Here is a 24,685-nt window from a genome sequence, read left to right as displayed (position 1 = left end):
AATTGCAATTTTTTCCAATCTATTAAATCCTTTTGGACTTTTGCCCATAGTGGTTCATAATTGTTCTTGTACAATTTTCCATTTGAAGCAGTTAGATATACTCCCAAGTATTTAACCTTTTTTACCATCTGAAAACCTGTGGCTTTAATCAAACTTTCCCTTTCTTTAACTGACATATTCTTAGATAATATCTTAGTCTTATAATTATTAACTTTAAAACCAGAAACATTCCCATACTGTGTTATAAGTTCTAATAAACCATCAATCGCCTGATTCGGCTGTTCCAAAATTAAAACCAAATCATCCGCAAATGCCCGCAATTTATACTCATTCTTCCTTATCTTTACACCCTTAACTAACTTCGATTCCCGAATCTGAATCAATAAAATTTCCAATGTTAAAACAAATAACAATGGGGATAATGGACATCCTTGTCTTGTCCCTTTTTGAATATTGAAATTCTCAGTCAATCCCCCATTTACAACAATTTGTGCAGATTGCTGCTGATATATAGCTTTAAGTGCATGTAAAAAATTATCCCCAAAATTCATTTTCTCTACCAAAGAAAATAAAAATTGCCAGTCCAATTGATCAAAAGCTTTTTCAGCGTCCAAAAAGATAAAAGCCACAGGAATCTGATTATTCTTATCCAAGTACTCAATTAAGTTAATAATTTGTCTAACATTATGTTTCATATATCTCCCTGTTATAAATCCTGCTTGATCACTATGAATCAAGTCTTTCATAACCTGCATTAATCTATTTGCCAAAATTTTTGTAAAGATCTTATAATCAACATTCAATAATGAAATTGGCCTATAATTCTTAGGCTCTGTAAGATCCTGATCTTCCTTCGGAATCAGTGATATAAAAGCTCTTTTCCAAGAAGGAGGAACTTGCATACCCAACAAAATACTATTAAAGAGTTCCTTTAGTGGCTCTATCATTTCTTCAGATAAAATCTTATAATACCTAGAAGTCAGTCCATCTGTTCCAGGAGACTTTCCAACCTTTAACTGCTTAATAGCTAAGCCAATTTCCTCCACAGTAATTAAACTATTCATCCCATTTTGTTGTTCCTCTGAAAGTCTAGGAAAATGTACTGATTGTAAATATTTATCTATATCCAAACCCCTTATATTATCACTTGAATATAATTTTGTGTAAAAGTCCAAAAAGCTTTTTTTAATCAAATCTTGCTGAAAAACCTCAGTACCTTTATATTTTACTTTCTCTATAATTCTAGCTTTCTGTTTCTTTCGTAACTGATAAGCCAACCACCTCCCAGGCTTATTCGCATTGCAAAAAGTATTATGTCTCATATACGACAGATTGGTAGCCACCTGATCTGCCATCAACATGTTAAATTGTTCCTTAAGCATCTTTATAGATACCTTTAAATTATTATCAGTAGGGTTAAGAACCAACTCTTGTTCTTTTGATTTGATCTCTTCTTCTATTTCTCTACGTCTTTGTGACCCTTTTTCCCTAAAAACTTTATTCAATTGAATCAAAATTCCCCTCATATATGCTTTACTAGCGTCCCACACCATAGACATCGATGTTCCCTTATTCATATTTATAGTAAAAAAGTCCTTTAAATGTTCTTTACACTTTTGTACGAACTCCTCCCGATTAAATAAGTTCTCATTCAATCTCCAGGATCTTCTATTCCCGTCTTCCGAATATAACTCCATCCACACCGGACTATGATCTGACAATGTTCTAGGAAAAATTTTCACCTTCCTCACTCTAGGGAGGAAGTCACTAGTAATCAAAAAAAAATCAATCCTTGAAAATGACTGGTGTCTATCAGAATAAAAGGTAAAGTCTCTATCACTTGTATTCCTTTCTCGCCAAATATCAATAAGCTCCAATTCTTCCTTCAAATCAAAGAAAGTCATAGGTAATTTAGTTTGAATAAAAGTTTTAGAGGAACTTCTTTTGTCTATAGTTGGGTCTAAAACCCCATTCCAGTCACCCATCAAAATTACCGATTTATAATCCAACTGAGATATCTTGCCATGCAGCAACTTATAAAATTGTTTCTGTTGTTGATTGGGAGCATATAGTCCAACAATAAGAACCTTTCGGCCTTGTAATAATAATTCCACAAAAAGATATCTTCCTTCAGAATCAGCCTCAATTAGTTTAGCTGAAAAAGTTTTCTTCACATAAATTACCACTCCCCCTTTTTTCCCAGGGGCTGGAGCAGTAAAATGTGTGCCCAGACGGGAATTCATCAAAAATTTAGAATCCTTTAAAGTTATATGAGTCTCCTGCAAACATATCAAATCATTATTATGTTGTTTCAAATAATGGAAAATCTTTCTTCGTTTCTGGGGCACGTTTAAGCCATTAACATTCCAGGTCAGGAACCTGACCATCTCCACCGGCCTGGAGCCTCTGGAGCATGGCCTGCAGATCTGCTGTCGAAGATCTTTTTGGTCTTGCCCCTCCCACAGGCTCTGTAACAACCAAACTTTCACCACTCTTCTGCAACTGCTCTTTTTCTTTACGTTTATGGGCAGCTCGTGTCATCCTTTGCTCTTTTATGTCAGAATTCGGTGCAGCTTGTTCCATAACCATCATTGATGAGGCTCCTGCCATAAGAGACTCTTCCGTCATCCTTATTTGTGGAGGTGGTGACAATCTTGCTTTTAAGATAGACTGATAAAAATCTCTTGCTTTGGAAACAGTAGTTAATCTGTGACGTATCCCTTCATAATTTACTATTATTCCTCTTGGAATCTCCCATCTGAACTGAATTTGATGATGTTTCAACTCATCAGACAAGAAAGTAAAATCTTTTCTGGCTCTTAAAATTTTTGGAGGTATCTCTTTTAAAATTATCACGTCTTGATCAGCAATTTGAAACTTTTGTTTGTAAAAAGCCTGTATAATTTCATTACGGATAGATCTTCTAGAAAAATAAATAACCACATCTCTTGGTAGATTTCTCTGTCTAGCAACCCGTGAATTAACTCTAAAAAAATTTTCTATCTCATTCTCAATTATTTCAGGCCGCCAACCAATATTAGGAGCAATATCTTTCACAATAAGCATCTTTAAGTCTTCCTGAGGGTTCTCCCTCAGGCCTCTGATACGCAATGCGTGTTCCATCTCCCTATATTGTGAAATGATTTGTTCATCCTGTGTAATTTCTATCTTGTTCTCTACCTCCTGCATTCTAAATTCCATCCTTGATGCATTTTCAGTAATCTTTTCCATCTGGTCATCAATCCTTTCTATGTGCAGGGCTAGGCCCTGAAAGGCCAGAAGGATATGGTCTCTTACTTGTTTATTCTTTTTCTCCAATAATTCTTCTGTATTAGCCCTCTCTGCAATTATAAGATCTTTTACCTCCTCCTTAATATCCAAGGCATGCTGTTTTAAAGCATCTTGTAAATCATTAAGAGAAATTGCAGGAGGAGGAGGAGAAGGTGGAGGTGATTTTGGTTTCTGAGTTGCAGGCTGAGGCATTGGAGAAGAAATAGGAACCTTAGGGGCGGGAGGCAGACGTTTTGAAGCCATTTTCTTAAGTTCCAAGAAGAAAGATTCTTATTGAAAAAAAAAAAAAGGGGGCACAGTTCTTTTAAGTGTTCTTAAAAAAAAGAGAAAAAAAAATAGAGAAAAAAAGAGGAAAGAATAAAAGCCAAATTCTTACTTCTGTATTTAAAGAGTTAATCTGTATCCAGGTTTTACTCTGTAATGCAAATCAGGCAAGAAAGACGATCGCCATTTTAGTTTTCACTTTCCCTTTCTTCTAAAGGGAAAGTGAACAAAAGAAAAGGAAGAGGAAACTTGCTGAAGTTAAAGGCACCATCAAACTTAAGCACAGTCTCTCCTGGTCTGCTCCGTCTGCTTTCAAATACTCACAAGCAGCTGGAAAAAAAAGCAGATGTGGAAGCGGCAACTTGCTTCATCCCAAAAAACTTCGGAATGAAGTCTCCCTGGAACGCGGAGTTGCTCAGGCTCCGAGGGAGCTCTACCCTCCGATCCCCAAAATAACAGGAATCCAGGGGAGCTCTTACCTCTACCTGAGAGCTCTCCTCCTCCCTTTTTCCCAGGGAGGAGATTCAAGCCGCGGGACAGCTGATTGTCAAAGTCCCGCGGCTTTTACACGCACCAGGAATGGGCGGCTTTGTAAAACGCCGCCATTCGTCATCGCTGGAACCACCGGAAGTCATGCAGTTAAAGTTTTCTGATAGACTTTACTATATATCATTATTTCTATTCAGATTATATCTTTTTATATTGATGTTTCATTTAAGTTATAATTTATTAGAAGTGTTAATAACATCTTAGTAAAGAAAATGGAAATCACAGAGGCATTTGTAGTTATCAATTTATACTACTAAGAGATTCTCAAACAAATTCCACAATATTTCTTTTAAATTGATGTTTGCAATATCAATACCTTCTGTTTGCAAGTTCTTTTTTCCTCCAACTGCTGTTGCTCATCAGTGATTCCACAGATGAAGTCTATCGACTCTAAAAGTAGATATGAAAAACAAAAGGAAAAAAAAAAGAAAAATACAGATAATTTTTGTGAGTGAGAAACATGATCTTATTTGGTAATACGTGGCATAGATTTTCAACAATTAAGCAGTTGGGATAGGATTGATAGGAACTGACCAAGAATCACAAGGAAAGCATTAATTAGAGGTCACAAATTGTTTACTTTAAATATCTCACAAATAGAAGATAAGCACAAATATTTGTTTAGAGAATACAGAGTATCAGAACTCTGTCCTTCCCACCTCATTAAAATATGAAAGTGGGAAAAGTTTATGGACCTAATAATTTCCTGGAAGATTATTATTGATTCTAGCTAAGGTTAGAGGTTTGCTTGCTAGATTGATTTATATTTGATACATAAGGCTTTCGATTATTTCATTTACCTGGGACTATCCTAAACAAGAAATAGGATTTGCTTGAGAAACCCTTTAGGACACGTTGAGATTTTTGAGTCAGTTGGTATTACCTACTCTTTTCCTGAAAATTTACATTAATCAAAACTTCTCCGTGTGTGTGTGTGTGTGTGTGTGTGTGTGTGTGTGTGTGTGTGTGTTAAAATGTGGACATCTTGGCTTGTTCTTCCAGCTATTGTGCTGTATTTGTATTGTATCAAGAGTCAGATAATACTATGTGTTGAACTGAGGGAATGGCTTTAATCCAAAACAAACAGAATCCAGCTACTTTTATTGTCAATGGTCATTATCTGGTAAAAATTGTGTCATGATACATCTGAAAGACAATCTTTTTCTCCTTTTATTTTTATTTTGACTTTGAAACATCTTCCTGTACTGTTAATCATTATGAAAACATTGGACAGAATGCACTAGGGGAGACAGACTATAAATTCTGCTATGTTTTATAGTTATGTTAGAGACTTCCACCCTAGCATCATTTTAATATATGAATTAGTATCTTACCCGGGTTTTGTATAAGGAGAAGAAAATAGAACTTCAGAGTAATTTTTACATGTATAGGGATTGAAGTTTTTGATTGTGTGCAGACTCCTATTTTAAATCTCATTAGGTTTTCTAAGTTATTTTCTCAATTGTAAAATATGGTTTCACCCCCCACACCCCAGTTTTGACACAGGTAAAATGTATAAATGGATGAGGAAGCATTCCTTTGAGTATTTTGAATAAACTAAATGTGATTGAGGAAAATTTATTTAGAGTTTAGAATAAGAATAGAATAGAGTTGGAAGGGGCCTTGGAGGTCTTCTAGTCCAGTCCCCTGCTCAAGCAGGAGAACCTATACCATTTCAGATAAATGACTGTCTAGTCTCTTCTTAAAAAACTCCAGTGATGCAGCGCCCACAATTTCTGAAGGCAAGCTGTTCCATTGGTTAATTGTCCTCAATGTCAGGAAGTTTCTCCTTAATTCAAGGTTGCTTCTCTCCTTGGTCAGTTTCCAACCATTGTTTCTTGTCCTGCCCTCTGGTGCTTTGGAGAATAATTTGACCTTCTTCTTTGTGGCAGCCCCTCAAATACTGGAATACTGCTATCATGTCACCCCTATTTCTTCTTTTCTTTAGACTAGCCAAACCCAAGTCCTGTAGTCATTCTTCATATGTTTTAGTCTCCAGACCTTTGATCATCTTAGTTGCTCTTCTCTGAACTTTTTCCAAAGTCTTAACATCTTTTCTGTAGTATGGTGACCAAAATTGGTTGCAGTTAGGGTTATTTTAAGAGATGTTCTGCTTCTATTCTGCCAAATATTTTAAGCAAATTATATTCCATATTTTCAGTTTTATCATTGGGTACTTATTTCAACTGAAGTTATTGATTGGGCTAAGAGGACTTAAGAATTCAACTCTTTGAGCTCAGTTTGAAAGTTATTGTATGATCCTACTAAAGCCTGGTAGCACTTTTAAAATACAAACAGCAGCCTCTTGGCACAGTTGTGTCCCAACAGATGTAAACAGTTTTGAGAAGCTTAGGGACAGGAGATTTAAGGAGGGGGATTTAAAGCCTGGTAAGTATTTGGTTCCTTGTTTGTTTGGCTCAGCTTCAGTTCTGTCCTTCTTGCTTCCTTTTCTCTTTCTCCTTTGTATAAATATGCATACTTCGTGCATAGATGTATATTTGGCTGAATTATCATGAAAAACTTACTCTATGTATACAGGTCGTTCTTGACTTATAAAAAAATATTTTGTGATCATTCAAAGTTACAACAGCACTGAAAAAAATGACTTATGTCTGGTTTTCACACCTATGACCGTTGCAGCATCCCCACAGTCATGTGATCAGAATTTGGGCACTTGGCAACTGGCATGTATTTATGATAGTTGTACTGTTCTGAGGTCATGTAATCACCATTTATGACCTTTGCATTCAGCTTTTGACAAGCAAAATCCAGGGGGAAGCCAAATTTGCTTAAAGATCGCAAGATTCACTTAATAATTGCAGTGGTTCGCTTAACAACTGTGGCAAAAAAGTTGTGAAATGAGGCACAACTCACTTAATAATTACTTCGCTTAGCTATGGAAATTTTGGGCTTAAGTGGTCATAAGTTGAGAACCACCTATAACTCCACTTTAAAATACATGGTAAATTTTCTTCTGTTTTTGAGGCATAGAATTTTATCTCAAAAGAGAATATCTTGCAATATTATTTGTTACATATGACATGGCTAAAGTATGTACCGGTGTGCGTGTGTGTGTGTATGTACAGTGGTACCTTGGTACTCAACTGTTTTGAAACTCATCCAATTTGGTACTCAATGCATTTTGCTGTGAAAATTTTGTCCCAGTATCCATCAGTGCACAAGCTAGAATTTATCTGCTGCCTTGTGACTCACAACATTATTCCATATGGGAAACATTTGTTTGGTACTCATCATTTTGGTACACGTTGCACCTTCCAGAACTAATTAACAATGAATACCAAGGTACCACTGTATGAATGTGTGTGCCTGTTTGTGTGTATTGAAAAAAAATAGTTCACCTAAGAATACTTCTTCCTTTAATTTCACCATTTGGTGTTTGGGCTGTTTGGTACTGATTCCATTGTTGCCCTATTTGAATTCTACTTAGATTCCTCTTCTTCAGAGAAATGAAAAAAGGCTCCTAAGTCACTTATTTACTTTTATAAAAAATTGGTACAAAGGTATGTAATTAACTATTCATGAACATTTCAAAATTAGTTTCAATAATTAATGGAAGTTTGCCTATCAAGCCCTGAGTAGGCACTTGCAGCCAAAAAGCAAGATTCTCAAGTGGAGCAGGCCAGGAATTAAACATCAGTTGCTGATCCTCTCTAGAAATTTCTGACAAAATCAGTTCAGGCATTAAAATAGCGAGAGCCACCAGCACTGAATAGTAATAGAGGGTAATGGAAAGGACAGAGAAAATCCTATACTAGGCCCACTGAGCTGATTCCCAAATAATTGTCTTCTGATGGGAATGGGAAGGATAGAAGACTAATTGCTAAATTAATGACAAGAAACCCCAGATAAGGGGAACAAGCTGGCAATATTTTTTTTTTATAAGAGAGTGAGGAAAAGGCACAGAAAAGTAAATTGAATAGATACTATTGTACTGTGAAAAGAAAAAGAGTGCTGTTTTCTAACCAAGTATTTTGTGTAAGTCCAAAGCAATATCACTTGGCTGGAGATGATTGCTAGGTAGTATGTGTAATGTATTGGCCACAACTGTTTTAAATCACTTGCTTAATGTCTGACCTACATTGCTGTATTGTTTAACAGTTGCTGTTACTGAAAGCCAGACTGGCTGTCTCCAAGCTGATACTGAGGTTTGGGGCAGGAAACTGTTACTTAAACCTATTGGTTGCCATCTAGAGGCTAACTGTATAAATAGCTGTGCAGCAGCCTTTAGGGCTGCTTCTGTTCTGAGTTAATAAACTTGTTTGCTGTTTCAACACTCTGCCTCGTTCAATGCCTAAAGAACTGAAGATATAACAGTGGCGATGAGGATGGGATATGCTGCTTCACTGAGATAGCTTGAAGTCACTAGGGGGTGAGGTAAGCACAGAGCCTGACAGGAACTACGTTCCCTCCCCCCTCGGTCTGCCAGCAAGCCACACTGGAGACCACCATGCCCTAAGGATCCGTCCTAGGGCATGGTGGTCAGCAGCGCAAGGCATTGAACAAAGAAACAAACCACCATGGCGAAGGTCGGGAAGCTCGAAGAATTAGACATAACTCACCTGGAGAGATGGGTGTCCTACATCTCCCGCATCGAAAATTACCTCCATGTCAACCAGGTTGCCGAAGATGAATTGAAGGCCGCGACACTCCTCTGCATGTGCGGCCCCACCACCTTTGACATTGCAGAGAACCTGGTCGCCCTGGCGGCACTTGAGTCGGTCATCTATGCAGACTTGAAAAAAAAGTTCCGAGACCACTTCGAGCACAAGTTATCTGTTATAGCATGGAGGCACACTTTTGAGCAACGGGAGCAACAACCCAGTGAGTCTGCAACAGAATTCATTGCCACTCTTTGTCAAGCATCCTGGCTCTTCAATTTTGTGGATTTGGAGGAGAGACTACAAGACCGCTTAGTCTGCGGACTCCGGAATCAAGAGCTCCAACAAAAACTGTTCGCTAATGAGACTGTCTCGCTACAGGAGGCCTTGAAGGAGGTCATGGCAGACGAAGTCACCGGAGGGGCCATTAAAGTGCTGTGGCCCTCCAAAAGCACGCCAAACACCAAAGCCGTCCACCACGAGGACACCAAGCAGATGGCAGACACCGACTCAGACTACGAAGTCAACCAGCTATGAAAGCAACTGGAGAAGGGACCGCAGCCAGCTGAGAAGGCAGTTCCATTCCTTAGATGCATGGGCTGTGGAGGCCGCCATCAATGCGTGGATTGCCGATTCTGAACTACAAAGTGCCAGGCCTGGGGCAAACCAGGCCACATTGCTGCCATCTGCTGAGGTCATCAGAGGGACTGCCCGAAAGTAGATACATTCAGGAGAGATACCGGGGCCCTGGGTCAACACCAAGTAGGGTTCTGCTCCAGCCAAAGGAGCATATCCTGCACTGGTGCCCATCGCCCCCTAAAGCAGAAGCTTAGACTACAGGTCAGGCTTCAAGGAGTTCCATGCAAGATGGAACTGGACATAGGCTCAGCCATGTCCATCATTTCACAAGGAACATTCAGGCATCTATGCCATCGTAGCAACAGATCGGCCAAGCTCCAGCCGTCTAATCTACTACTCACAGACTTCCAAAACTCCCGAGTGGCAGTCAAAGGCGAAGCCACACTTCTGGTGGAATTCAAGGGGTTCAAGGGGCCACAAGTTGTCGTAGTGGTGGAAGGCCAACGCACGACCCTCATAGGGCTTAATTGGTTTGATGCATTGGGCATTCAAGTAACCGGCATTCACCGAACACAAACAGCAGATCTGTCTGCAGTCTGCCAAGAATTCGCGGATGTTTTCAGTTCTAGTCTAGGGGAATACAAGGGTCCTCTGATCGCCCACAAGCTTGATCCTATGGTAAATCCAATATGGATCAAGCCTCGTAGAGTACCTTTCGCATTAAAACCCAAAATCGATGCAAAGCTGGATAAGCTAGTGGAACAAGGGATATTGCAGCCCATAGATAGTGGGGTGTGGGAGACTCCCATAGTAACGCCATTAAAGGCCAATGGGGAAGTGCGAATATGTGCACCCTCAACAGGGCACTTCAACAGCATGCGTACCCTGTGCCAGTTGTGAGCCATATTTTGCCATCATTGCAAGGAGGCCGCATGTTCGTCAAATTAGATTTGGCACAGGCCTATCAACAACTGCCCGTGGATGAGGCCACAGTGATAGCCCAGACCATTATTACCCATAGGGAGGGCTTTTAAGGTTAAGCACCTACAGTTCAGGGTGAGTGTAGCCACAGGACTGTTCCAGGGAGGGATGGAGCACACACTCAAGGGAATTCCAGGGGTTTGCCCCTACTTTGATGATGTCCTCATTGCTGGGGAATCGGTTGAGATTCTGGCTGAATGGCTTAAGGCCGTCCTTCAGCGGTTCCGTGATGCAGGACTTAAACTAAAAAAAGAAAAGTGCAAGATTGGGGTAGAGTCAACCGAGTTCCTTGGTTTCTGAATTGATGCTGAAGGCATTCATCTGGCGGAATCCACATTAAAAGCAATTCAGCAGACCTCAAGGCCGAAGTCAAAGGGAGAGCTTCAGGCTTTCCTAGGCCTTTTCAATTTTTACCATGCCTTCCTCCCAAACAAGACCGCAGTGGCAGAGTCATTATACCAGCTCTTGGATAGACAAGCTCAGTGGCAGTAGACCAGTGTCCACGAGAGTAGCTTCCAAGCAGTCAAATCACTGCTGTCGTCAAACTCAGTTATCATTCATTTCAATGAGCAGCTGCCTGTCTGAATTGCATGTGATGCATCCCTGTATGGGGTTGGGGCTGTGTTAAGCCACTTAATGGCTGATGGGAGGCAGAAGCCCATTGCACATTACTCCAGGACCCTATCATCCGCAGAGCACAACTACATACAAATTGACAAGGAGGCTCCGGCCATTGTGACCAGAGTTAAAAAGTTCCATGACTTTGCTGAACAGGACCGGTATGACCACCAGTTCACAGTCTTCATGGACCACAAGCCACTCCTAGGAATTGTTTACCACAAACAAACAGACACCTCAGATTCTGTCTCCTCGAATGCTGAGGTGGTCTATTTTCCTGTCAGCCTACAGCTACAGGATGATTCATAAACTGGGCAAGGAAATGGGCCATGCAGACAGCCTGAGCAGGCTGCCCTTGCCACATGTGGAGCCAGCTCCAGCTCCGGCTGCACACATCCTGGCTATCCAGGATTTGCCAGAATCTCCCCTTCATGCTGGGGACATAGCTGCTGAGACAGCAGCTGACAAAACGCTGAGTTATGTGCTAAACTGGGTACACAAAGGATGGCTGGACAAATGTTCAGGGCCAGAATTTCAGAGTTTCTTCATGTGAAAAAATGAGCTTTCAGCTCATAAGGGGTGCATCCTTTGGGGAAGTAGGGTCATAGTCCCAAGCTCTTTAAGGCCCAGGGTCCTAGAGTCTCTGCACGAGGGTCATCCAGGAATAGTCCGGATGAAGGCACTTGCGAGGAGCTACCTTTGGTGTCTGGGGTAGATAAAGCCATTGAGGCCCACGTACATGGTTGCTACATGTACCAGAAATCCAGACCGGAGATGCCGCAAGCCCCTGTCCACCGATGGGAGGACACACACACACCGTGATCAAGAATCCACATCGATTTTGTTGGGCCTTTTTAGGGATAGCTGTTTCTAATACTGATAGATAGCCATTCTAAATGGTTAGAGGTCGCACCAGTCCCTACTATGACTACTGCCAGGACCATCCAGGAACTGCGCAGAATCTTTGCAACACATGGACTTCCAGACATGTTAGTCTCAGACAATGGGGCTCAGTTTACCACTTCTGAATTCCAGTCTTTCCTCAGGGCAAATCTAATATGGCACGCCACGGTGGCTCCCTTTCACCTGGCCTCGAACAGCCAAGTGGAACAAAAGGTCCGCACAACAAAGGAATCACTAAAACGGATTGTCACAGGGGATTGGCACCACAGACTGGCAGATTTTCTACTCTGCCAATGCACAATTCCCTGTACCGCCACGGGCAGAAGCCCTGCCAAACTCAGATGGGGCTGATCTTTGATCACCAAACTGGACAGGCTGCACCCCGACCGGGTTGCCTCGGACTCTGCTCAGCCAAAGGCACCTCAATATTTGCAAGTGGGTGACCAGGTTTGGACCTGGAATTATGGGCAAGCAGCTTTGTGGGTGGCAGCTGTGGTTGTTAAGATGTCGGGACCACTCTCTTATGAGGTGGTCCTGGAAAATGGGCAAGTCATTCACTGGCACATTGACTAGCTGTGTCGGAGGCTAGCAAACCAGTCGCTGGCTCAGGCCTCTCAAGAGAGCCGCATGCAAGGGTCGTGTAACAGTGGCCCAACAGAGGAGCTTGCATGCTCTAACAGAACTCTTACTCAAGGAGACGGGGAAAAGGCCATAGGAGAGCTTCCCCCAGACAGCCAGACAGACAGTATTTGCTGAACAGGACCGGCAAACTGCGCTGAGGGACAGCCCTGCAGACTTTGCTGCATGATTGGACTTTGGTTTAGGCCAACCGGGACTGGCCAGCCAAAGGGACCCGAGTCAACCTGACTTCACTGGACCTCAGAGTCTTGGTTTACCAAGCCGGGCAGGCAAGCGGGTAGACCGGGAGACCCCTGTAACCCCTAGATGTTCAGAATGGTCAAGAAGGCCACTTAAATATCTGCACGACTATGTCCAGCAATTGAGAATTTGAGCCATCTATGGGGAAGGGGTGTAATGTATAGACCACAACTGTTTTAAATCACTTGCTTAATGTCTGACCTACATTGCTGTATTGTTTAACAGTTGCTGTTACTGAAAGCCAGACTGGCTGTCTCCAAACTGATAATGAGGTTTGGGGCGGGAAACCGTTACTTTAAACCTATTGGTTGCCACCTAGAGGCTAACTGTATAAATAGCTGTGCAGCAGCCCTGTTCTGAGTTAATAAACTTGTTTGCTGTTTCAACACCCTGCCTCATTCAATGCCTAAAGAACCGAAGCTATAACAGTATGTTAGACAAATGTTTGGAACCTTAAACTTAAAGGCAGAAGATAGTTAGAAGAAAGGGGGGTAAGAAAAGTAACTTTTTTCCTGTAAAACACTGGTTGTGACACTTTTTTCCTGTAAAACACTAATTATGAGTGGGATCTCGGAGTCCTAGTGGACAATCATTTAAATATGAGCCAGCAGTGTGCTAGGCTGCATTAACATAGTGCTAGGCTGCATTGAAGAGCGATAGAATCAAGATCACGTGAACTGTTAATACCACTTTACAATGCCTTGATAAGGCCACACTTGGAATATTGCATTCAGTTTTGGTCACCACGATGTAAAAAAAGATGTTGAGACTCTAGAAAGAGTGCAGAGAAGAGCAACAAAGATGATCAGGGGACTGGAGTCTAAAACATATAAGGAACAGTTGTTGGAATTGGATATGTCTATTCTAATGAAGAGAAGGATGAGGGGTGACATGATAGCAGTGTTCCAATATCTCAGGGGCTACCACAAAGAAGAGGGAGTCAAGCTATTCTCCAAAGCACCTGAGGGAAGGACAAGAAGCAACAGATGGAAACTAACCAAGGAGAGAAGCAACCTAGAATTAAGGAGAAACTTCCTGACAGAAAATTAATCAGTGGAACAGCCTGCCTCCAGAAGCTGTGAATGCTCCAACACTGGAAGTTTTTAAGAAGAGACTGGACAGCCATTTGTCCGAAATGGTATATAGGGTTTCCTGCCTGAGCAGGGGGTTGGACTAGAGGCCTCCAAGGTCCCTTCCAACTCTATTATTATTGTTATTGTTATTGTTATTATTAAATATGATTCTGGTATAAGCTTTCAGACTATCATAAAAGAAATTCCATAATAAATTTATTCATCTTCCTGATAAACAGAACATGTTCACTCAAACAAAAAGCTGGAAGGTTTCACTTCCTGCCTAGCTAACCATCAGTATATCAGAAGAGAGAAGAAAGACTGACATATTGGAAGAGTGCTAATTGTGTCACTTTCGATTTTGATCTCCAGTAGGCCTTGCCTTACCACCACAGTTGACAACAGAATTTCCTTTGCAAAATGATGTGATCCTAAAGTACTTTGCTTAGCAATGGCAATTGAGGCAGTCCCTGTTGTCATCGTTAAGTGAATGTCTCAAGCAGGGGTCTTCAAACTTGGCCCTTTTATGACTTGTGAAGTTCAACTCCCAGAATTCCTCAGCCAGCATGCCTGGCTGAGGAATTCTGGGAGTTGAAGTCCACAAGTCATAAAAGGGCCAAGTTTGAAGACCCCTGGTCTCAAGCATTAGTTGGCTTCCCACAACAAGTGCTACTGAGTGAAGGAAGGCACAAGGAGGACAGTGAGAGGGTCAGGAAAGGCACTTGAGGACAAATTTCTTCTACTCTGAGATTAAAAATCCTCCATGGCTGAAAATCCATCTTGGATTTTGGCACAAACTTTTTTCTGCTAGGCTCCAGAGACTAAAGTATGTCCCCTCAGCAGGTGACAGCAAGTTGCAACCTTTCCTGCCAGCTTTCCCATTGATTTTTTTGCTGAAGCAACATGGACATTTGCAAATGGTGATCACATGATCACAAGGCACTTTGTAACCAGTCATAAGTGCGAACAAGAAAGTTTAAATAAAATATAGAAGTTGAATATTGCCTAACATGCATATTGATAAACTCCAAATATAAGCAGAAGTTATTGGTTAACTACAAGAGTGGAAGAGGAAATGGAAGAATCAAAGAGTTTGAAATTGGCCCCAAGCGTAAACAAATTATGATCTGTATAAGCAGAGCTCAGGCCAAAGCAAACAAATGAACCTAATCATCATATTCACAAGAAAGCTGATCATAATTGAGGGGGTAAAGGCAAAAGTACAGATAGTCCTCATTTAGTGAAGGCTAAAGAGTCAGTGACTCTTTACAGTTGCAGTGGTGATGGAAAAGTAATTCTGTGACCAATATCTACATCTCAGCAACATGTTTACCATTACAGTAAGTGCATGTTCTGTGTATGATTCGCTTTTTTATTTCCACCTTTTGCAGAGCAGAGAGGCTATCTAAACAAGCAATCTCTCCTTGAGCTACTTTTCTCCATACAGTATTACAACATGTCCCTAAAAAGTGCTAACTGCAAGTTAATAAACTTAACCCTATGATCTCAATTAGTTGATTAGAACTTTCCAGCCAGTTCTCACTGCTGCCTGACACTGACCAGACCTTACTCAATTTCACACTAAAGGCTTTTGTTTTCCTTCTATACAGCTTGTGGCAAGTCTCTAAGCAGGCAACCAGCCCTAGCGCACATTCCAAAGGGTGGAAAGGGGGAATTGGAATAAAAAGCTATAAGATTTGCCATTTTACCTGGCTTCCTCATGAGTTAAGTTCCAAAAACTTTGCCTGCCATCATATCTATCTGACAATGTAAAGCAAAAAAAAGTTGAAGTGACAGAATTTTTCACCTCAGGGACTTATTTGCTTAATAATTGAGTTGCCATTCCCAATTGTAGACACTAAAACAAGGCTACATGTTATTACTAAAAAAATTTGATAACAAGCAATAATTTGTCAGTAGGTTTTCTATTCCACCTGCCAGTTTAGAACTGCTGTACCTTATATTTTTAATAATTAAACTGAGATGTTTCATAGCATGAATTGTCATACTATCCTTATACTAGAAAACTCACACATCGCATATCAGCTTTAGTAGAAGTTCGAAGTAGAATATGATTGGAGAGTCAATCTCATCTACACTAATGTGTCTGTTTACATAAAGGGAAAGGATTCAGGGAAAGGAAGACCTTTATGGCAGCATGTATAGACTTTGTGCATAAGGAACTAAAGGATATCAGATCCTACTTTCTTCTGCATGGAGGCCTGGGATCAGAGCTCTCCTGCAATATTCCATTTGGGACAAAACAGTTACCACTCCTCTTTGGGATTGTTATCAGACATGCTAGCAGCATGACCCAGGACCATCCATAATTAAAACAACTCCTTTATCTGTGTATCTTCTGGTCCAACCTTAAACCATTTTTGACAAATGGTTGTTCAATCTCTTCTTAAAAACCGCCAGTGTTGGAGCACCCACAACTTCTGGAGGCTAGTTGTTCCATTGATTAATTGTTCTAACTGACAGGAAAATTTTCCTTAGTTCTAGGTTGGTCCTCTCCTTGATTAGTTTCCACCCATTGTTTCTTGTTCTGTCATCAGGTGCTTTGAAGAATAGGTTGACTCCCTCATCTTTGTGTCCTTCTCTTAGATATTGGAACACTGCCATCATGTCACCCCTAGTCCTTCTTTTCATTAAACTAGACTTATCCTATTCCTGCAACCTTTGTTGCTCTTCTCTGCACTCTTTCTAGATTCTCAACATCTTTTTTATATCAACTTTTGTATAAGTCTCCCTTGACCTATGCTTGACTCCTGGTAACTACATGGGCATGACTTTCTTGGCATAACTTTCTAAGTTAAGACCAGTGGTGGGATTCAGATATGTGAACAACTGGTTCAATTAGGGACAATACCTTATAACATGACACTACATCCTGATTACTTCTATGTCAAGCTCTTTGCTCAAATGGAAAACCCTAGCATCTGCTATTAGTGACAATAGTCAGAAAACATAGTATGTAGCCAAAGAAAAGGCCCTCCTAAATTTGTGATTCTTATTATATTGAGATATTATGAGATATCATTATAATGCATGAGAGAGACTGCTCTAAAAGATGTACTTGGACAGGACTGGCTGATCCATTTGATACTCCAAATCCAAAATGTACTGTTTGAGAGGAGTAAATATACACTTATAGCCCATTGCCATAATAGCAGCCATCCATAGATGTAAAGTTTGTCAGAGAATGTCTGATTCCAAGAAGAGTTGAAGCTATTCCTCAGAGGTGAGGGTATGAGACAACCAACTGGAAAAACCAACAGCTTGAATCAATATGAGAGAATATTAGGATCAGGTCAACATTCCTGTTGTGGATAATCAGCTTTTCAATGCATGAATATGTTGGAAGCACAACAGAGGACTTGGAAAATAGTCCTCAAAATTCAGATTGAACATTTTCTAGTGAAATAAATGACTTCTGTGGGCCCTACTGGGCTCCCCAAAAAAAGTTGTGTTTAATTCTAGCTGAAAAAAACCTTGAATGCAAAAAAGAATTTTGAAAAATTTTCAGATACAGATTTTTGGGTATTAACTGTAACACTCAGCATGTTCTTTGTGCTTGCCAATAGTATATGAAACAATGCCAAAGATGGTAGTTTAGTCACCATATAAGAGTCATAGGAATTTTGATATAGAACACAATCCAAGTGCTTGATTTGGGTTAGCAATTACCTCAATAGTCATTATTTAAGAATTTATAAAACCATAACCATAAAATCTATAAACCCAAATAAGAAACCCCCACTCCTAACTATGGTACTTGATATCTACTATGAGTTATAAAAGAATAATTATCCCAAAGTAATACTGAGTTTAAAATTGATGTGCATAATTCACTTATACATTTTGTGTTTTGCATTGTATTGTTTGCTTCACTTCACTTTGTTTTTATGTGTCTGTGAAATACCTGTCTATCCACCTTTCCATCTGGAAGCCTGGAGACATTAAGCATAATGTGTGGATAAAAATACTACTATATATTTATAGATTCTAAGTCACAAAATAGCAAGTGGTGGGATTCAAATATGTAAACAACCAGTTCTTTGTGTGGATACTGCTTTCAGAAGTCCATTCTGGGCCTGGGCAACAAAAAATTAGCTACCAGTTCTGCCAAAGTGGTGCGAACCGGCTGAATTTCACTACTGAAAATAGCAATGAAGATCCAAATATCACAGTTATATAAACTCTGTGATCCTTCTTTTGCTCTTCTCTCCCTTGTCTGGGAACTTACTACTATATGTGACTGAAATAAAAAATAAATATTATTTATTTTCCTTACCCTGACTAACCTAGTAGCTATGAAATGAAACTCATTCTTGTCCAGATTAGTTCATGACCAGGAATACTGATAATGATCAGCTATTTCCTTGAAGTTGTACTTATGAGAACAATACAATGTCGGTTTTGTTTTCGTAGAAATGACATTTTAATACGACTTGAGAAGTTAGATTAATAGGGAAATATCTAGGCCTTTTCATCTTGTGACTACCATTTAACAGAGTAAGGATGGAGGAACAATACATTGTGGCCAATATTTAGTACTGATAGACAATAGAGAGTAGAGTAAATTTGAGGTACTAGTTGAAGGTACCAGACTACAAACCAGGAAACTGAGTTCTAATCTCATACTTAATGCAAAGCCAGCTGGATGACTTTAGAGAAGTCACTCTGACTCAGAAAGGAAGACAACAGTGAAAAGCCAATTTTGAAAATCATATAATAGCAATAGCACTTAGATTTATATACCGCTTCATAGTGCTTTACAGACCTCTCTAAGTGGTTTACAGAGTCAGCATATTGTCCCCCAACAATTTGGGTCCTCATTTTTTTGACCTCAGAAGGATGTAAGGCTGAGTTAACCTTGGGCTGGTCAGGATTAAATTCCTGGCAGTGACCAGAGTCAACCTGCAATACTGCATTCTAACCACTGCACCACCATGGATCAGTATAAAGAAAACTCACTTATCCAGAGAGTCTTCAGGAACCAAAACTGACTTGAAATCATAAAATTATTACTATAGATAACACCAACTTCTCCAGCATGAGGATGGATAATCCACGGATTGGGTTTCCTGAAGTCCCTTCTACCCAATTAGACTAAGACAGAGATAGCCACACTTTTTGCTGGGTCGTGTTTACCCAGTTCCGTCTTAGTCTTTACCCAGATAAGACACATTGGTGCTTCTTTCCAGACTCAGGTTTATTTAAAAAAAATTGTTTTCTCTTATTCCTATCCATGGATTATCCTTCCTTTCCCCTTTAATTTCTCTTCAAAACACTGTATTTTTCCTGTGCTTTCCACCCTCGGGTCCTCCCTTCCCCTCCAAGTCCTTTTTGTTTACATTCCCCAGCTGTTGCAGCCTCAGCACGAGGCTTGTGTTTCTTCCGGTTGAGTGCTCAGGGCTTTGGGTAGCCTGTAGCCTCAGCACAAGGTTTCTTTGTTTACCTTTTGCTTTTCGGGGCTTTGGGGAGTTGCGGAGCTTTCCGTTCAATCCAGCTGGTCGGCGGATCTCCGCGGAGGCCCAGGGTGATGGCAGTTCATCCTGGACTGCTGAGGCCTCAGCGGGGGGCCTGTTTCACTTTATTTGCAAGGCTTGCAGTACCGCGGAACCTTCCGATCGGCTTGGTTGATCGAGGGACTGCCGCGGAAGCCCAGAATGACAGCTGATTGTCCAAGCTTTGTCCAGACGATCGCGGCTACCAGCAAGTCGCCACATGGCTGGTGGCCGCCATTTTGTTTTTTGGGCGAGGCCTGTACTACAGGGCCAGCGTTAGGGCCATAGGTTGATTGCCACGTGGCTGGCGGTCACCATTTTGGAATTAAAAAATAAAAAAAAATAAAAATAAAAAAAATAAATACTTATTGCGCAGTTTAACTTCTTTTGTCAGCAACAAAAGAGAGATTTAAGGCTAAATTAACCTTTCTGGTCTTACTGAGTGGCTAGAACAGTCCCCCCCCCCATTTCTGGGGAGGGCTGACCTAGTGGAGACAATCTCCAAGCATTTTTCCCCAGCCACATCCACATCCTAGCCTGTTCTAGACCCATTCTCAGACTTGTTCTGAAGGGTCTCAGGCCTAGTTCCTTCGAAAGGTGTCCATACTGATTTTCCAGCCTTTACTGCCTGGTACAAACCCATTCTCAGACTTGTGCTGAAGGGTCTCAGGCCTAGCTCTTTTGCAAGGAGTCCATACTGGTTTTCCAGTCCTTACTACCTGATATAACCCATTCTCAGACTTGTGCTGAAGGGTTTTTCAGGTCTTACCTGCTGTGCCAAGAGCCATACTGGTTTTACCAGTTTTCTACTGTTTTTCACCTTAAGACCTTACTTCTTGCTTTTCTTAGACCCATTCTCAGACTTGCGCTAAAGGGTACACAAGCTATGGCTGAAGACAAGCAGCCTCAACTAGTTCTGGCACCCACCAGTCCTCCAAGTAAAAGGAGACGCAAATCTCCAAAAGCAGAGGCAGCCGGCAAAGCAAAAGCAAAGGCCTTATCCGGCAAAGCGCCATCCAAGACAGCAGAAAAGGAGGCTGCTAGGAGACATCAGGCCCTAGAGAGGCAGATATCCAGGGCTCAAAAGACAGCTCCATCACAACATATGCAAGCTGCATCTGAGACTTCTGAGACTTCTCCTTTCAGCCCTCAGGTAACCACAATTGCATAGATTCATAGGCCATTATCTCCGTAGGGCGGGTCTCAATCTCGATCCATTAGTCCCATGACATCTAATCCTAGTCCAAGCTGGGGGGCTCCCTCGCTTAATCCTCAACCTACTCCATCAGCCACGTTCACACCCACGGCCGCTGGTCTCTGTCCTGAGTCACCACAGACAATTGCGCCGGAGCAACTCCAATCCATGCTCACGCAGGTATTAGAGAGTCTCTCACCCTACAGAAATCCCAAACCCTGACACCCTCCCAGCATCGGTCTACCACCCCTGATTATGCTTATTCCATTACTTCCGATCAATCCTCACAGAGTAGGGATTCTTATTCGGAAATTGATGAATCACGGGGGACAGCTCTATCAGACGATGAGGATGCTCCTCAGGAACCCTCCCCTTTTGTAGGCCTCTTTGATCCCACTCTATTCAAGACCATTCTAGCCAAGGCCACGGCCACATCCCAGATCACCCCAGAGCCAGACCCACAACCACCCCTTCCACCAGTCAGTCTTCAAATCCTCTGTTTGCTGAACCCATGGTGACTCAAAGACATATTCCTTGTCCTCCATTCTTTGCCAACACAGTAAGAAAACAGTAGACCAATCTTGGGGTTTCTCCTGTCCCAGGGTCCTCTGACAAAAAGCTGTTGAGTGTGGTGCCATCCTTAACCAACCTCCTGGAGGTCCCGACTGTGGACACATCCCTTACTCCCATTTTTTCAAATGCCACTATCGCTGGAGATATCGCGGAGGTGTTAAGACCAGAGGAGAGGAAATCTGAGTACGCACTAAGAAGGGTGCATCAAGCATCAGGGTGGGCGGTAAAGGCTTCCACGTCAGCCTCTTTCTTCTCACAATCTTCTATCACCTGACTCTGGGAGCTTCAGGGCATGATCCCGCAGGATCAGGTACGCGCCCATCAGATGTTGGGTAAGTTATTAGCAGCACTGGAATACACGGCCGATGCCACGTTGCATGCCGCCCGATTTTCAGCCAGAGCGATAGCAGCCAATGTTTCTACCAGGTGACTGCTTTGGCTGAAGCAATGGTGGGCGGATCTAAAATCCGAAGGGCGTTTGGCCACCACTTCTTACTCGGGCAGAAAATTATTTTGGGAAGCCCTGGAGCCATACTTGATAGAAAACAACCATAAGAAAAAGGTACTTGCTCACCAGGCCAGATGATCGGACAGGAAGTCTGCTCCCTTTTATCACCATCAGGGATTCCGGGGCAATACCCAGGGTTCTAACTGGTCACAACCCACACGTTCATTTCCTCCAAGATCGGACCGTCAAATGGAACGTTTTGGACCCAAGCCTAGGCAACAACAGCAGTCTAAGCGGCCCTTTCGAGGCGCAGGGGGCCATCCCTATCGGAGGAATAAGTGACTCCAGGGAGGGACCTCCCATAGGTGGTCAGCTCTCCCTGTTCCCTCAGAACTGGGGGGACATTACCACCGATGCCTGGGTTTTGTCCACCATCACCAATGGCCTGACCTTGGAGTTTTTCTCAAAACTGGCAAACCGATTCATTTCTTGTCCAACACCTTCAAACCCATCAAAATGGGCTCTCATGAAGGAGGCCATTTCTCATCTTATCAAAATAAAAGCGGTAGAACCGGTCCTTCCTGATCAGAGGGGGCGAGGTTTTTATTCAATTCTCTTTATAGTACAGTTTAATGATGTATTGCCAGAACCTGAGCAAGCTAATAATACACAGAGACTGGATGGTTTAAAAGAAACATTGACAACAATTACTCAATCTAATGCATCAAATAACAATTATTATAACTATCCTCCAACAAATGCCCCTATGGAGAACTTGTACTGACTATATGAAGGCCAGTGCAAGAAAAACACTTTAAATGTCATGTCATGGAATGTAGCCGGGTGGTATCGATTTAGAGGCCTTAATCACTCTGATCCTCTGAAAGGTAAGGATATTATATTGGTGCAAGAGACTTGGACTCTTGATGATCTCCTGCTTAATGGCTATTATTCATATAAGCTGGAAGCAAGGCCAGGCAGAGGTCCAGGGAGACTCTTGAGAGCAGAGTCCACACTTATTACCCCTTTAAACCATTCAGTTATGGCAGACATGTCAAACTCGCGACGTCACGTGATGTCGTGCAACGTATCGGAATGGTTTTGCTATTGCCGGCAATGGGGTTGGTGTGGCTTCCAGCAATCCTAACAAGATGTCAGGTCAAATGGACCCAACAACTTGATCAGAAGGTAAGGAGAGCCCTAACAGAGGATAATTTTCAAAAAATCTGTGCAGCCTTTATATCAGCCAATCCAACTCAAGACTTATTAGAACTATATAAAAGTTTAGTTTATGAGCACATGACTGAAATTTCTCAGTTAAGAGGTCCTGTACCGCCTCCAAACCATGGTTTGATAAGGATTGCATAGAAGCAAAGAAATCCCTTAACTTGGCATATAAGGAGTACAAAAGCGAGACTGGATAAGGCATTAACGCAATTCTTAAACAGTTACTTACACTCAAAAAACAATTTAAGCAATTGATTGCATTCAAGAAGAGACAAGACACAAGGTCTTCCTGGGAACAGCTCATCTTGGCAGCAAAGCAAAAGAACTCCTTATTTTGGCATCTTAATAACTTGCCACTCTGAAAGAATCTATACCCCATTAGATTGTCATATATCTCCTGTAACCTGGGAACTTCATTTTCGGAGAATGTATGAAGACCCCTCCAGCAAGAGTACAAGGTCTATAATGAAGGATTTACCTGAGTGGCCTCCAGTTTCAGAGTCTGAAATTCAATCCCTCATTGACCAATTCAGGATCAGGAAGGCTCCAGGAGCAGATTTCATTTCGGCCAAATTACTAAAGAATAATATGGAGTGGTGGATACCCATCCTGGCAGTGCTATTCCCCTGTATTGACTCCACCGGGCATGTCTCAGAGGATTGGCGCTTGGCAATTGTGGTCCCAATTTATAAAAAGGGAAAGAGAGATGACCCTACCAATTACAGACCAATAAGTCTGCTAAATATAATCAGCAAACTCTATGCCAAACACCTTCAAGATAAATTAAAGGAGTGGCTGGATCTTGCGAACCTGATTGCCAAAGAACAATCCGGGTTTAGAGAGGGGAGTAGTTCTTCATCATTTGATTGAAAAATATGCATCAGATAGACCTGTATCATTATATGCTGCCTTTATAGATCTTAAGGCAGCTTTTGACACGGTTATAAGGACTAAGCTATTGGAGAAGCTGGAAGCTGCCTCAATTGATCACAGTCTCTTCCATCTGTTACCTGCCTTACATATCAAAACATCTCTCAAGGTGAGGTGTAATATGCAAGGGTCTCTCTCGAGGTCAGTTGAAACTCAAAAGGGGGTTAAACGGGTGCATTTTGGCCCCCTTGCTCTTCAATTTTTACATAAATGATATGGTAAAATGGTTAAATAATCCAAATTATCACCCCAAAAAAAACCATTTCAAGCAGATGACAAGGACAAATAAAATATGAGTTTCATGGAAACACTGATTATTTTTTTCCAAGTCCCTAGATTATGTGTCCTATGACTTGTATAGCATGATTAAAAAGCAAGGGGATAATATGCTTTGGATTGCAATCCATTCTTCATACCAATCGTGCAAATGAGTATAGAACAATTACATGAGCCTTCTGCAGATTTCCCAAGTCACAGTTAATTTGAAAAGTTTGTTAAAGAAAATACTATAAACATAATATTATTTATTCATAATTATTGTTTTAAAAAATATGACTACATCATTGTATTCTGTGTGTGCTGACATTTTAAAACCTTGGGAACTTGCATTATTGTCAGTCTTTTGCATCCTTCTATCTTTAATTTTATTATATGAAAATATAAAAATCTATATAAATATGATTATAAGCTTGATTGCTGCTCTTTTCCATGCTTACATCCACATGTCACAGTAGCCAGCTCTTGAAAATTTGATTTTTAATATGTTAAGAAGTTGTGCCACTATAATATATAGAGTTTGTAATATTAATAGTTGTCAGTTCATGTACATTTTGTTACACTTTGTATTACAACAAAATATAAAATTAATATTTTTACAATAACTTATTTTTTTACCTTTAACTGTTACAATCAGTAATGTTATTATTTATTTATTTAATAAATCAAATATGCCCGCTACAAAGTCTATTGAGCAGATTTAGAATATAAAACTCACATGTGAGTTTTATATTCTAAACTCACATATGGGCTCCTGAAAACAGATA

This window comes from Crotalus tigris, unplaced genomic scaffold, assembly GCF_016545835.1.
Source record: "Crotalus tigris isolate CLP2741 ecotype Arizona unplaced genomic scaffold, ASM1654583v1 scf7180000017600.4437325, whole genome shotgun sequence".
Classification (NCBI taxonomy): domain Eukaryota; kingdom Metazoa; phylum Chordata; class Lepidosauria; order Squamata; family Viperidae; genus Crotalus; species Crotalus tigris.
This window is presented reverse-complemented; position numbering follows the sequence as displayed.